At 36.8% G+C, this 15,350-nt stretch overlaps 1 protein-coding gene across 2 annotated transcripts in view; it reads left to right on the forward strand.

The window, feature by feature from the left end:
• The first annotated feature begins 4,078 nt into the window (after positions 1-4,078).
• Positions 4,079-15,350, forward strand: part of f8 (coagulation factor VIII, procoagulant component) — a 118,949-nt gene continuing 107,677 nt past the window's right edge. Inside the window, exons 1-2 of one of the 2 annotated variants that reach the window (XR_012100540.1) lie at positions 4,079-4,182; positions 14,972-15,110. The gene's annotated coding sequence lies outside the window, so the exon portion shown is untranslated. The remainder of the gene's footprint in view (positions 4,183-14,971; positions 15,111-15,350) is intronic. The other variant, XM_073058335.1, reaches the window with a different exon arrangement.

A 15,350-nucleotide genomic window follows, 5' to 3' on the forward strand; every position in this document is an offset into this window, starting at 1 on the left:
TGCTCTACTATGAGCTGATGAGCTTCTCTTACCCATTCTTCCTTGCAGTCGTATCTGAGTAAGTGAGGCAGTGATATCCCACAGTTATAAGGAACAGCTTGCTAACAGAAGCACTGAAATTACTGGCAAACCTGTTGCTGCTTCATTTATTTTATGGTTTGTGGCAATCACATTGGCTGATGGCCTTGATGAGTGCTTAGCAACCTGAGTCATTAACTGTTTCTCTTTCCTCAGATGCTTCCTGAGTACGCAGAATACTCGGCAAGTGCAGAATATCTAGAGAAGTTTCTGTTTATATTTCAGATTTCCAGTATCAACATTCTTTTTTGCTTTTCAACCAATAGGAAAGATCAATAGAATGAGAACATAATGACAGAAGTGCTGAAGATACATTAGAAAGGATACATATTTTCAAAATTTATCAAAACTATAGCCAACAACACCGTATACAATTTCTAATAACTTTTATTATGTAATAAATAATTCACACTTTTTAAAGACATATTTGTCATTTATCTGGTCTTCGCTGCCAAAGTCTTTTCAACGGCTTCTTATGTGGGAATTCTGATTACATTAGCAAAAAAATCTGTTTGTACAAAAATTGTAATGACTAATAATGTAACATTGTGATAAGCAAATGTTATTTCCTGTTATGCAAGAAGACTTTATTGTTTTTGTGTAAGTGATGTGTTTACTTTGTAAAGTGGAGAGTCATACGTCAAATGTAGTGGGCCCAATGACACAGAGGGTAATTCCATCAGAATTCAGAAGTAAGCACTGGGGAAGAATCAGAGAAGTCTTTTCAGGGGAATACTCCCGAGGTCTAATGGCCACCACTGGGCTTACATTAAAGATGCTCGTGCCTTAGTGACTCAAATTAAGTTACTGTATAGAGGACAATAATATTTACGTGCAAGAGTGAAACAATATAGTTACAATCATTGGTGCAATAGTGTGGCGATCTAATGAAATTTGGAGCTAAAGGCCGGAGTGCAGATTTGCATTAACAATGATATGTTGAGTCAGAGAGCTTGGTGAAGGATTCTAACAAATAATTAACACCATAGAGACTAATCTCTTCAGTAGGGGTTGAAGGAACTCTATGAATCCTGTTTCATTATTTGAACTGCTTGTTTTCTAAATTTGAGGCCCTCCGTTGGTCAGGATCGACCGTGGACGTTGCGTCCTAGCTGTCTGCGTGATACACAAGCCAGGGCAGTGCGAAATGGAGAGCAGGCTGCTGCTCATGCAGCGGTCTCCCCCTCCCCACACAGCTGATGAATCCAAAGGAACAGCAGAGTCCAGTATGGCTTGGTACCAGCGGCGTCACAGGAGATGCCAGCCAGCATTGAGCACCACGTCGGACTGCCTCAGGGACTCCAGCTCAGGATTTTTCCTCGGGGTTTACTCCCAAAGCCTTTCCCGTGAGCGGGTATGGCCACAAGGCAGCGGAGGTTTGAGATCAGGGTTTTCCTTCTCCTCGTTGAGCTGCCAACCATGGCTGACGAACCCCATCTGCCTGAAGTGAATGGTTTTAAGGCGCCAGTAACCCGCCTTTGGCCCTTCTCCTGTCAGTAGAAACTGACCCCCAGTTATGATTACCTTAAAAAAACTTCGTTATTAATGTAAAATTCTAGCATCATGCTATCAGTATTTGCATTCTAAGCTTTCATATTATAAAAGGACCTCGTTGTTGAAATTAAAACAGAAAATTGCCAGAAATGCAGAGCAGGTTTGGACTTGTGGCATGATAAATGGAGCCAACATTTCAGAACAATCGCATTTCCTCTAGACTTTTGATTGCTATTGATTTTGTGTGCCGGTCAAATGTTCCTTGGCTAATAGCAACAAAGTGTTTTATAAACTGACATCACTGAATGATCATGATCTTTTAATAACATGCAAAGAAAAGACTGTGCGCTTGAGATGAACAGTTGTCAGAATGTTCTGTGCTATGGAATTGGTATCTGGGCTATTGATTTCCATGAAAAGGAGAATGATTCATGGTATGGATGCTGATTATAAATTCCAGTTCTAAAATTGGAAATTTTGGGTATGAAATTAAACATGCAATGTAATATCACTGTCATGTTCCAAGCATAATTGCAAGTTTTTCAAGTGGCTTTTCTTAATTCCTGTGGTAGGTAGTTAGGTGATGCCACCAGAGACCCAGTAACCAGATGTAGCTGTAGCAATTGTGAAACAGATCCTACACTAGCTACTGAGCAACTGATTGACACCTTTTCTCCAGTGTTTTGTGATCATACTGCTGAAGCGTGATTTTATTCTGGAAAAAAGAAGAAAACATAATAAGGACTAAATGAACAGATCAAATCAAACCCAAGACCAATGGACAAATAAAACCACAAGGATTAATGTCAAACAGAAGTTCAAGTATCATATCAAAATTAAGCTTAAAGGAATACACTTATGATGTTCAACAGTTGAATCTGGAGGCTAAAATTTTCCTGAATGATGCAACAGAGTAGTACTGTTCCGTCATTTTAATGGAACTGCTCAAAAGTTTGATCCTTTTGGTAGTTTCATCTTGATTGAAACTGATTGGCAACATTTTCCTTTCATAATTCATTGTAGTATGCAGTTTTTTATAACCTGTTTTTCTGAGAAGCTGAACAAAACAGACAGTAAGTTGAAAATATTTTAGTTTGCTTCATCTGTGTTAGATAGCTTTGCAGACATAGATTTACCCACAAGGAAGGAACAGATGTTGTAAGGAATTTCCGCAAAATACAAGTCATAAAAATAAAAGCAGTATTGTTTGTGGAGATGACTCCGAAGAGTAAATTAAAAGGGAATACCAATATAATCTGAATCTGATGCACAATTTACAAATAAAATTATGAAAGTAATCCAGGAGTGGTTTTAATCTTACTTTAATTGAGTTAAAATCATGTTCTTCCATGCAAGAATGCAGATGACTAAACAAGAACATCTATAAAAATACAGATGGAAGCTGATGGTCATAGACCTCAACTTCAATTGCTTGACTACTCTCTTCTTCTAATGGATCAAAATTTTAGTGTTCCTTGCTCTATATTGCTTTTCCACTCTAACTTTGGGCAAGACCCTCCTGTGAATCATTCTCCGCTGGGAGAATTATTCCAATTACAATGTCATGCCACAAAACATCTGGGATCTCAACAGAAGAATGCAGAATTTGGTCAAACCAAGGCAAGGGTCTTTTACTATTTTGAACAGATTTGATTCATCTTGCAAACTGAGCCTCTGTATTGATGTGATGAAATTTGCCCTGGGAAATCAAAGAGAAATGGCTTCCTCAGTCAACTATGATGAATTTGATAGCTGTTAGTTAATGTTTGCACTTAAGTGGATTTTTTTTACATGTGCAGAAGCCACTGGAAATATAACGTGTATCTAATTTCTTTAAAGTTATAATCATTATTTTAGAGCAACTAAATCAGAATAAGATAAAGGAAATGATAACATAGCACCAGGAAGTTGTTGGCCAATTTTTTCCATGTTTGAAAACTTACATGAAAAAGACATCATCCAACACAACTTCTATCAGAAAATGCTAGAGAGCAATACACATCATTAGTGCTCCTTCTGGAATTAATCCTAAACCATTAGTCTTCCATCATCTGCAAATGCCAACTTTAGCAGATTATTATCCTCTAGCAATTTGCTTTTGTATATCATGAACCATTTTAGCTACTTACACACCTCTCCATGACTAATTTTACATACCAAGAGTGACTTCAAAGTTTTTCTTGGTCATAAGCTTGCCTACGGCACTGAAAAGACAGCGGATTGCACTCTAGTTATGTTGATTGTAGAGCATGTTAACGCCCAGGCAGAAAGTGAGCAGCTTTGTTTACATCGGCAGGTGTTCCGATGCTGTTTGTGGTTTATGTGGCCGTCTGAAGCATCTGTGTAATACGGCTTTTCGTTGAAAATGCTTTTGTCTGTTTCCTGTGCCTATTGCACAAACAGAAAACAGATGCCAATGTTTATTCTTCTAACTGAATATTTTACAAGCCTTCTTTAACATTCTAGGTGTATGGTTTGCAGAGCTAAGTAGCTCATTATTTCTTACAGCTAAGCTGCCAGAAGCAGGAAAGTTAGATGTATGGATTGGCCAGTGCATTATACAAAGCATCTTGGAAGAAAGATACATAGGAGAAGGAAGAATATTGAAAGGTAAGTTGCTCATACTGGACAGAACAATGTAATATACAGAAGTAGTATACAATGTTACACAGGCCATCCAACACTCTGAACACATGCCAGTTATGGAACGGTGTAGTTCAGAGATGCATAATATTGTTGTATACTACCGCAGATAGCTATTACAAAAAAAAGAACCAATTACTTCGATTAAATTAATTTTAGCAATCCCAGCATATCTCAAAAATAATGTGTTCTATTTTACCTGGAATAGATTTTAAATTTTCTTTGGTAAGTAAAAAAAAAGTTATAAATTGTAACTTACCTGTTGAAGCTGCTGACAGTAGAGAATATCTCAACTCCAATGATAAGCTGTTCCTTTACTAGAGACGCAGAGACTAAGACAGGACTTAGAGCATTCATTCGTTGCAGATAAATTTCAAACTCAGAGCAAGGGCTGGAGGGTATTCACTGGGTTCAGGCAAGTCTTTCTCAGAAAAGAGCAAGAGACTGTAGAGATACCGTTGTGTGCTTTACTGTGCGACAGTCTAATCAGCTAGACCACTGTTCAACTGTGTATCAGCCTTTCCAAGCTATTAATATGTCGGATACATAGCTGGGTGAAATCCCCTGGTCCAGCCCCTGGCTTGCTGAGAAGCTGCTCAGTTGTTATTAGTCAGCGCTGGGGTTTCCCCAATCACTTAGGGACACTACCTCACTGTGCTGGTAGAAAACTGGAAGCAATCGAATTGAAGTCATTCTTATTCAGGACATTTCCTGACACATTTGCCTTGTCTATATTAGCCTGTTAGAAAGTGGCAAGTCTACCACACTATTCCTGGGGAATTTCTTCAAAATGAACTGGATTTTTTTTAATGATGATTGATTGAAATTAAAGAAATTTCCCCGATTATAATAAAAAAGTTTAGATTTTAAAAGAAGTTGCAAGATCAATCACTCACTTCCTTTATATTCATCTGTGATATGTAAATGAATTTACTTTATCAAGATTCAAAAGTTTAAAAGTGCTTTGCATTAGTTCAATTAGTGTACTTTGTTAAAATAGTAACTTTCATTTATATAGCATTTCAGAAGACATTCAAACCACATTATAAACTACTAAATACTTTTCTGTGGGGAAGTGTGGCAGGCATTCCTTACACAATAAAGTTCCAAAAAGAGCCTTAAAATAAATGACCAATTAAGTCAATGATGAAAATACTCTCAATTTCAGGTAGCATCTATGAAGCGAGGGAGAGAGAGAGAGAGAGAGGGAGAGATAACTTTTTAATGGTCTTTCAACAAAGTTCTTTTTGCTTAATTTACAGCAGCACTTGTGTAATATTGCATCTGACCAATTAATGTTCATGACTTTCATACCTAACTGAGGCAATTGAATAGGCAACTAAAGTCTCAGTTTAACATCTTGTTGATAACTCATATACTATACTGTGCTAAGATGTCAGCCTGGTTTCTATGCTCAATTTACGGAGTTGGGTTGGAACATGCAAACTTTGGACTAAGTCCATCTGATAATTAAAGCCATGATGAACTAACACTGAAAATTTTAATTACTAGTTTCTTTATACAGCTTGAGCTTTGTGCAAAGCATACTAATGTCAGTCAATATACTGGGCACATGAAGCCAACGACAAATTTAGATGTGACACAACTTACCTCCATGTTGCAAATTAAAAATGATTAATACTGTAGATTCTGCAGTAGACCACATGATTTCAGTATTCAAATGCAAGGTGTATCTTAATCCTTTGAATATTTGTTGAAAAAAATGATAATTCAAGTAGCAGGGAGTGTGACTTTTGCTTTTATCTTTGTGATTGATGTACAGACAATAATCCAAGATGCTACCATAGTTTGTAAGTTTATAAAATCATTCCACTAAAATTATCCCATGTTTAAAATGGTATCATCACTGCTACATTGACAAGAGAAAATTTGCAAATGCTGGAAATCAAAGTAATACACACAAAATGTGGAGGAACTCAGCAGGCTAGGCAGCATTTTGTGTGTATTACTGCTATATTAATAGCTACCAACAATTTATATTGATGTATACCACTAAAACATAAAATATTCCTAAGTTCAGGACAGTTGAAGTCCTCTGTGTATGAGGTCATCATCTTGCCACATTGTAATTATTTTCTTTTTATTGTAATAAACTCACAAATTGGTATCTCAACTAGCTGCTTTCCAATTTTCCTAATCTCCCCTATTTACTTCAGTATACCTTGATGGTATCCTGAATAATAAAACTAGGCAAAGCCTTGGAACACGGGTAATATACACATGACCTGAATAGTTGCAAATTCAGTTTCTATTATTCTTCTGTAGTTTTGACTCCTGATCTGAATTTCCCTAAGAAAAACTTACGGCTTATACTTTTCTTTCCTATACTAGTAAATGTTAGAAATTTGCTTTATACATTCACAAGTTTTAAAATTCCTCCTAAAATATATAATTCAATATTGCACATGGTATTTTAACTAGTAACTTCATGAAGATATTGTTAGTTTCAGTTTGTCATGACTGAAATTTGGAATTATATATTAGCTGATAACTAATACATGTAATGATAAAACTTGTAGCTTCTATTATGCTTTTTATTCTTATTTAGGTGGTCAAGCCAAAATATTCTCTAAATCCCTCTTGCTTATCCACAGCCATACACTGTATATTTACTAAAGTACACCTTGCACAATTTATGGCAATAAATTCCCTGAGTCAGTATTCAGCTCAGTTCCCTGATTATCATTTCCTTCATCCACATATTCTCTACATTAATCATGTTTACATTAAAGAGACATGATCTTTTGTTACAGCAACTGTATCAGGCTATGTGCAGTACTTCTAGGTGCCCTGCAGAATATGTATCAAAACACCAAGACGTAACTTACAGCCTTAAATAAATCACATAGCACATTCCACACATTGATAAGATTCATTCAGATGTTGTTGATATTTGCTAATTTTTCAAATTATTAACTGTTGTAAACATATGCTAATAAACAGTAACAATTATTTAATTCTATGATTTTTCCATATAATTATAAAGACTAGTTGCTTTCGTAATTTATAGTACTTGCACAGTACTACTGTAGCAAAACAACAAATTTCACAGCGTATCTTAGTGATAATAAATAAGATTCTGATTCTGCTGAGGAAAAAAAATCAGCAAAAGTAGATAATAATGTATTAATTGAGTCATTGAAAAAGTAGATAAGTAAATATTTTAATGTAATGAGACTAAATTTTAAACAGACAAAATTTCCAATATGATTAACCACTACATGATTCAGTAAACTGAAGCCAAATAGTTTTGCTATTTGTACATGGTAGCATGATTAAAATTACTTTTACAGTAAATTTCTATACAAATACAATGACATCCTTCCATTATTAGTTTATCTTGAGAGGGTACTAAAATAGGGACAATTAGAGTGGTATATTTAAATTTTCAAAAGAAATACAATATGGGATTGTGTAAAGTTTGATGTGCAAGATAAGGACAGAAAGATAGGGCTAATATATTAGTATGGAGAGAGGACAGATTGAGGGTGGGAATAAATGGATCAATGTGCAGGAATCAAATCAATGGAAAAATGTAATTTATCCATGTTTTCTGATGATACAAAGCTTTGTGATAAAATAGACTGTAATAAGTTCAAGAAGGAATATGAAAACACTTAAACAGGTTACGTGAGTAGGTAAATGAGGAAAGGTACTGTGGACAGATCCACAATTCTTCTTTTTGGTAGGAAGAATAATAAATTAGAATGTTTAATCTGGAGAACAATTATTAAAGATTAGTTTGGAGAGAGATTTGGCATATTTCTACTTAAATCATACAGAATTAATTTACAAGTGCAACGAACAATTAGGAAGGCAAATATCACAATAATCTTTATATTGCAAATGTGTTGGAGAACAAGAACAGAATGTTTCTATACAATAGTACAATATTCCTTCCAAAAACTCAAACAGCTTGTTGCAATGGGCTCTGTATTGCCCATTGCAACAGATGATAAAATTAAGTGTAACTGTGAGATAAAATGTAAAATTTAATTGAAGAGAGAACATGGTAAATTCATTTCTTGTCATTTGTTCATTCACCTTTATTTCTACATTACTAGTCTATCAATAAACTAATCAATTACTCCTCCAAAATATACATTCTAAAATCTTTATGACCTTTCTTTAACAATAGAAAAGTCCCAAAGATTGCTAAAAATTAATTGAAGGTTAATCTAACTAATGGTAGGAGCATTGATTTTATCCCTAGTTGTTTTTTTCCCTTGCTGGCCTGAAGAAAGTGCCTTGACCATTGATTGGAGGATCTGACATTTGCTTCTGGGTCGCATCAATAAGTTGTAATTGATGTGACCATTTATGTTTTAATTATTTGGGTTAGATTGCATCAAGTGTAAAAACCTTGCAGTATGTTGACATTTACATTTCAAATACAGACTTTCAAATTCACAGGATAAGCAATCTAAATCATTCTAAGTATCAAAGGAAGATTTTTTTTTATATTTCTTGTTCTGTATAACCTTCATCCCACCCCACTTTAACTCCAATGCCAAAACTGACCAAGAGTCAGGAGGATTAAATATTACAATCCAACCTTCATGTAATAAAACTCATTCCTATACAATGAAAATGAAAATAATAATTCAGTGAAATCAATATTGTTTAATAGAAATCATTTAATAACATTAAAATCAACATATATTGAAATACAAATACTTTTAAATTATGAAACAAAATACCATTCACTGTAATGTGTACCCATTCATAACTCCCATCTTTTAACGTTTTCCTGCACTGAAAATTATTGTAAATAAAAGAGAAAAATATGCTGAATCCATAACTAATATACTCTCAAATAGCATTAGCTAAAATAATTATTTCCTTTTCAATATATATTGTCAGCTAGGAACTAGGTATATTAAATGTGATATGGAAATTAAACAAACCCCTAGAAACCCTCAGCACATCAGGCAGGATATGTGGTCAGGTCAACAATTTTTTTCTCTCTGCTTCTCTGTCCACATCAAATTCCAGTATTTTCTGTGTTATTTTTAACTTATTTAGCAGTTTGCATGATGAAAGGAAAATAATTCTAAGCTGGCCAAAATTAAAGTTAGCACAGCATATACTGGATATATGGAAAGTGGAAAGCAGTTTTATTCATTCATTTGAAAGGACTAAATGTAAATATTTCAATAATCTGTGCTTCAAGGTAGACTAAGTGCAAATCAGAAGGTTGGCACAAAAGTCCAAGTACTCAGAAGCACCAGTCATTAATTCCCCATGGTAATTTCCATGCCCAGTTCTCCAATTCACCATCTTACCTAACAAATTTTTACCTATGTAATCCTATTTTAACAAGATAAAAAAATCAGTTTCCAATTAACTCAAGTCCCTGCTATGATGGAAGCACTGAGAAATATCTATCACTACTTTGTTTACTTTTCATGAGGCCTTTTTTAAAAAGTTTCTTTAAATGTAAAATGTAAACCTAGATACAGAAGTGTGAAAAGTGAAGAGGAAATGTAGGAGTTGACTTGTGATTTTCTGACAGTTGCTCACGTCAGATAAAGTTCCAGATCTCATTGTATCAGCTGATTCTACTTCTCATTTACATGACATATGCATCCCCACTTGGGGAAAGTTCTGTGGTTTTTTTGAGAAGTGTTTAGAATTTTTTTGAAATCTGTTAAAGATGTCATCCTTTTAAGATGCTCAGCCTAATGAACAGTAAAAATCTCCAAAATCATTTGACTTTTCAATTCATTGAATAAAAAATTGCAGACATTGGAAAATTGAAATGAGAATAGAAAATGTTGTAAGTACTGAGACTGTTTATAACATTTTCTATTTTCATTTCAATTTTCCAATTAACAAAGAGAGCGAGGGAGATACAGACCTTGATACCCCTTCCCCCCACTTACCCCATCCCTACCTATAATTTTAGTTTGGTTCTCTTTTTCTCTTCCCCCCCCCCCACTATAATCTCCCCCCAGCCCTACCTTTCTTTCTCTTTTATTTCCCATAATTCTCCACCTTCCCCCTAGCCCATTTCCCTCCAGCCTATCACTTCCCAGCTCTCTACTTTATCCGCCCCCCCCACTTCTTATCCCCTCTCCACCATCCCATGTTACTTCACTCCTGATGAAGGGTTTCGGCCCGAAACGTCGCCACTACCTCCTCCCATAGATGCTGTCTGGCCTGCTGAGTTCTGCCAGCATTTTGTGTTTTAATTTTTTTCCAGCATCTGCACATTCACTCATGTTGCCTTTGAGAGAGAGACAGAGACAGGTTGAGGACCACTTGTCAGAACTGGTGAAGGGTCCTTGAGCTGGAACATTAACACTATTTTTCTTTCCTCGGGTGTTTCTGACGTGTGTTTTCAGCATTATCTGTTGTAATTTGACACTTCAGTATGATGCTTGATATAGGAATGAATTGCCCATTTGTATTGTAGTGGGGAGGGCTACTAGCATCACCTCTGCTCTGGGTTTGAAATAAGAACGTTCCAAAATTAATTTCTTATCAATTCTATTGCTCTAAAATTCATGCTCCACAGCAGCAGAGAAATAGGACTTCATACTCCTCACATGCCTAAACTGAGGAATGAACATTGCATTGGCTGCTGTATACTGGGAGTGAATGGGGGGCATTTCCTCTTTAACCAAGTTGGCTACTAATGATTCAAAAGTGTGAACTTTGTATGTTATTTGTGCAAAAGTAAAGGTAATAGTCCATTTTTCCTGAGCGTATTCCATGTCTGATATTACCCTACCTATCGATGAATTTCCAGGCTGTTAATATATCAAAGTTTGAAAATTTATAATACTTGTTAACTCCATGGCCAAAAACATTACATGTCCCAATCAATTCTGTTCCAACCAAGTAATCCCCTTCATGAATATGACAGAATATTATCCCCTTGCTTAACAATGTAGCTGCATTGATGAAGCTCAATCAACAATCTGCTGGAGCAACTCAGTGGATCCATTTGTGGGAGGAATGGAACTATCAACACTTTGCCACATTGACAATACAGTATTTTTCCTCTTACAGAGGCTGCTCATTCCTCCATTCCTCTTGCTACTCCAGACTCCAGTATCTGTAGTCACTTTTGCCTTCTTTGAAGGAGCTCAATAAACTTAAGACAACTTCAAGAAATTCAAGAGAGAGGCAACACAGCCTCACTGATCTAGGTTCAATCCTGACTTCCATTGCGCTCTTTGTGGAGTTTGTATTTTCTCCTTGTGACCAGGTGGGCTTTGCCTGGCTCCTCCAATTTCCTCCAACATTCTGAAGACGTGCGGGTTGATATGTTCATTGGCCAATGTAAGTTGCCCCAAGCATAGAGGTAAGTGGTGGCACCTGGGGGAGGTTAATGAGAATGTGGGGAGGATAAAAATTGATTATTTTAATGTCAATGTCAATGGGTGTCTAATAGTTGGCACAGACTTGTTTCCATGCTGTGACTCTTGTCATGTTTGACCATATCTCAGAAAGTAGCAGATGGGCGATATGAGCTGGCACTTTGCAAGGCCTACATGGTTACCTGCTCAATATATTGATATCTGCTGAAATGTTTTAAAATATAATAGCAAGCTGGATTAAATACACCATGATACAATTGGAACTTCAAAAATTTGTATGACAGAGTTGAGTTCCAACAGCTGTTCCTCGGTTGATGAAGGAGATAGTAGACCAAAGGTGAACATTCGAGTAACCATATGATTTTTATTGGTGATGAGTAAACCTGTTGGTACAGATGGCTTCCTTATAGATTTCTGTTATTGATCATGTGATCTGCCATCTTTCCTCCCCAAAATCATTCACCACCTGATTGACAAAAGAAAGGAAGACAATTAGGACAATTGAAGCCACACTGCTATTCAACTAGATCACGGATAATCTATAAGAGAAACAGAAGGTGCTGAAAATACCCAGCAGGTCAGGCAATGTCTGTGCTAGAGAGCAACAGAGCTTCAGGTCCGAGAGCCCTCGTAAGAAGTGAGAGAGAGAAAACAAGTTGGTTTTCAGTTACTGAAAAGGTGGAGATATGGATAAGACAAAGGTAGTGTGAGACTAAATGAGTTAAGGTGGCAGTTGATCATTGCAAGGGTATGTGACATGCCTAGCTGATCAGACTGAGAACAACCCAGTCAAAATCATGCATGGGTGACTGGCAGAAGTAAGTCACAGACAGATATGTCAGAATGGGAGAGGAATTGTGAGTTAGTGTGGCTCATCGACACTCAAGTCCAGTTGTCTGCATTAACACCACGTCCTAACTAAAGAGGAGGTGGTAAAAATCCTATAATCATACAACATAGAAATTAGCTGATTCGACCCCAATACTCAATGAGCAACCTTCTGTATAAATACAATTTCTGTGCATTCAGTCCATAGCCTTCCATGCCCAGGCAATTCAAGTGCTCATCTCAACATTCCTTAAGTGCTGTCATCAACCCAGCTTGATCCATTCCCTCAGACTCAGTGCTACTACTCTCTGAATGAAGCCAATCTCACTCTTAAGCATCTCCTCTAAATCTGCATCCTCTAGTTTTAGTTTAAAGTTGAAGTTAAGTTTATTGTCAAATACACAACTACATTTATGCATAGGTGCAATGAAAAATTTACTTGTAACAGCATCACAGGGACATAGCATCATATAGATAGCATTCAGAAGAAAAACAGTTTTTACCAGAAAGAAAACTAAGACCATTTTACTGCAAAGTGATCAAAATAGTCACAGTGTTGCTGAACTCTGTCAACATTGGTTTGTGATGAAACTTGTCAACCTCTCTGCCCGAGGAGTGACTTGAATCCATGCACAACAGGTCAACAGTATCACCGAACATCTCACTCAATGTCAGCAAAACCAAAGAGCTGATTATTGACTACAGCAGGAGGAAACTGGAGGTCCGCGGAGAGGGTCAGCAACATTAAATTCCTCAATGTTATCCTCAGAGCCTTTCGGAGGCTCTGTCCTGCTTCCAGCACGCAAGTTTCATTATAAAGAAGGCACAGCAGAGCCTCTACTTTCTTAAAAGTTTGCAAACATTCATCACGTCATCTGAAACTTTGCCAAACCGCTATAGATGTAAGGTGGAGAGTATACTGACTAGTTGCATCATGGCCTGGTGTAGAAACACCAATGTCCTCGAATGGAAAACCCTACAAAAAGCAGTGGATACAGCCGCAGCCATCAGGAAGGGGTTACAGGAGCCTCAGAACTTGCCCCACCAGGTTTAGGAATAGTTATTATCCCTCAGTCACGAGGCTCATGAATCAGAAAGGTAACCGCGTTCAACCCAACATTGATTCCACAATCTGTGGATTCGCTTTCAAGGACTCTTCAACTCGTGTTCACAATAATTATTGCTTATTTATTTAATATTATTTTCTTTTTTCATATTTGCACAGTTGGTTGTCTTTTGCACATTGGTTGTATGTCCATTTATGTTGTATGCAGTTTTTCCTTCGTTCTATTGTGTTTCTTTGTACTTACGGTGTACATTAAAAATAAATTTAATTTTACTTTTTTACTTTGATTAGGATTGTACCAGTTGGTTTGAGAACCTGGTGATTGAAGAGAACTAGCTGTTCTAGAACGGGTGGTTTAGGATTTCTGACTTCTGTACCTTCTGCTGGATGGTTGCAAGAAGATGGCAGACCTGGGTGGTTACCTCTGATACAGATGCAGTCCACCTTATCAATATAATGTAAAATACCTCAATCATGTCCCTTCTTAACCTCCTCCATTCCGGGGAGAACAATTCTAGCTTTTCCAGTCTCTCCTCATAGCTGAACTGCTCCATCCCGACAACCTAAGAATCTCCTCTACACCCTCTCTAGTAATAGCACATCTTTCCATAAAACCATATGACATAGGAGCAGAATTAGGCCATTCAGTCCATCAAGTCTCCTGATTTATTTTCTCCATTCTTCTGTAGTGTAATAACCAGAACTGCAAGCAGTACTCCAGCTGAGGTCGAACTGAGATTTTTAAAAAGCTGCAGCATCAGCTTTCAATTTTTGCATTCTGTCACCTGACTATTCAAGGCCAATATCCCATATGCCTCCCTACCCATGTTATCTACATGAGCTGTTAGCTTCAAGGATCAATGGACTTGGAGTCCAAGGTCCCTTTATTCCTCAATACTCCTTCAGACCATACCATACTTGGTGTATGTCCTAACATCGTTAGTATTCCCAGAATGGATCACCTCACATTTGCCTGGATTAAACTCTGTTATTTTCAATCAATTTCACCAACACTTCGATACCTATCTAGAGCCTCAGACTTTCGTATTATCCACATCACTGATCATGCCTTCCACATCCACGTCCAAAGCATTATGTATATTCTTAGCCTCATCATCAATCCTTATGGGACTCCAATAGTTACAGGTATCCATTCAGAAATGCTCTGCAACTGTCTCCTACTGCAAAGCCAATCTTGGATCCGGTTTGCCAACTTGCTGTTGAAATTAACTCTCAAGCTGATTCTTAAGAATGTTAAATACCATTTTAATGTGGTACCTGCCCCTTTACTTGGTATGAAAGCCTTGGCAAAGATTCAGGTCAAATCTTCTGGTGTTATGTATTTGAGTGTGACTTACGGAGCATCCCTGTAAACACAAGTTCAGGGTTCTGTGGTACTTCTTATTTTCAGGACAGCAAGTCTGTTTGGTGAACTTGGCAATTTCTTTGGGATGTTCCAAAACAGAGGTGACTTCACATTAGTTTCTTGTCTCTGACCCAAGTTTCTCCATAGTGATAAAAATGTGCTGGAGGGAAGGCAAGAAGAATACCATACCCAAGTCATCTAATGTAACACCGGACCACGAAGAAAAAGATTGTCTGAGAAAAGAAAAGGAAATAACAAAGGAAGAGTGGCCAAAATCTGAAACAAGGTAAAATAAGAAGTTTCAAGAATAAATAACCAGCCAGGTAGAAAAAATTATAACTCTCAATCAATCCAGCGAGACAATGGCAGAAAAAGAGAAAAAAAAACTTGGATGATCTGGGGTAAAGACGATGAATTAGAAATGAAAATATATTCTGAAATGGCACTGTATGAGGGAGGGGGAGAAGGTTCCTTTGGGGCAGGAGAGGTGAAATTTTCTCATTAACAACTTCAGACCTCCAGATGA

This window comes from Hemitrygon akajei, chromosome 10, assembly GCF_048418815.1.
Source record: "Hemitrygon akajei chromosome 10, sHemAka1.3, whole genome shotgun sequence".
Classification (NCBI taxonomy): Eukaryota; Metazoa; Chordata; class Chondrichthyes; order Myliobatiformes; family Dasyatidae; genus Hemitrygon; species Hemitrygon akajei.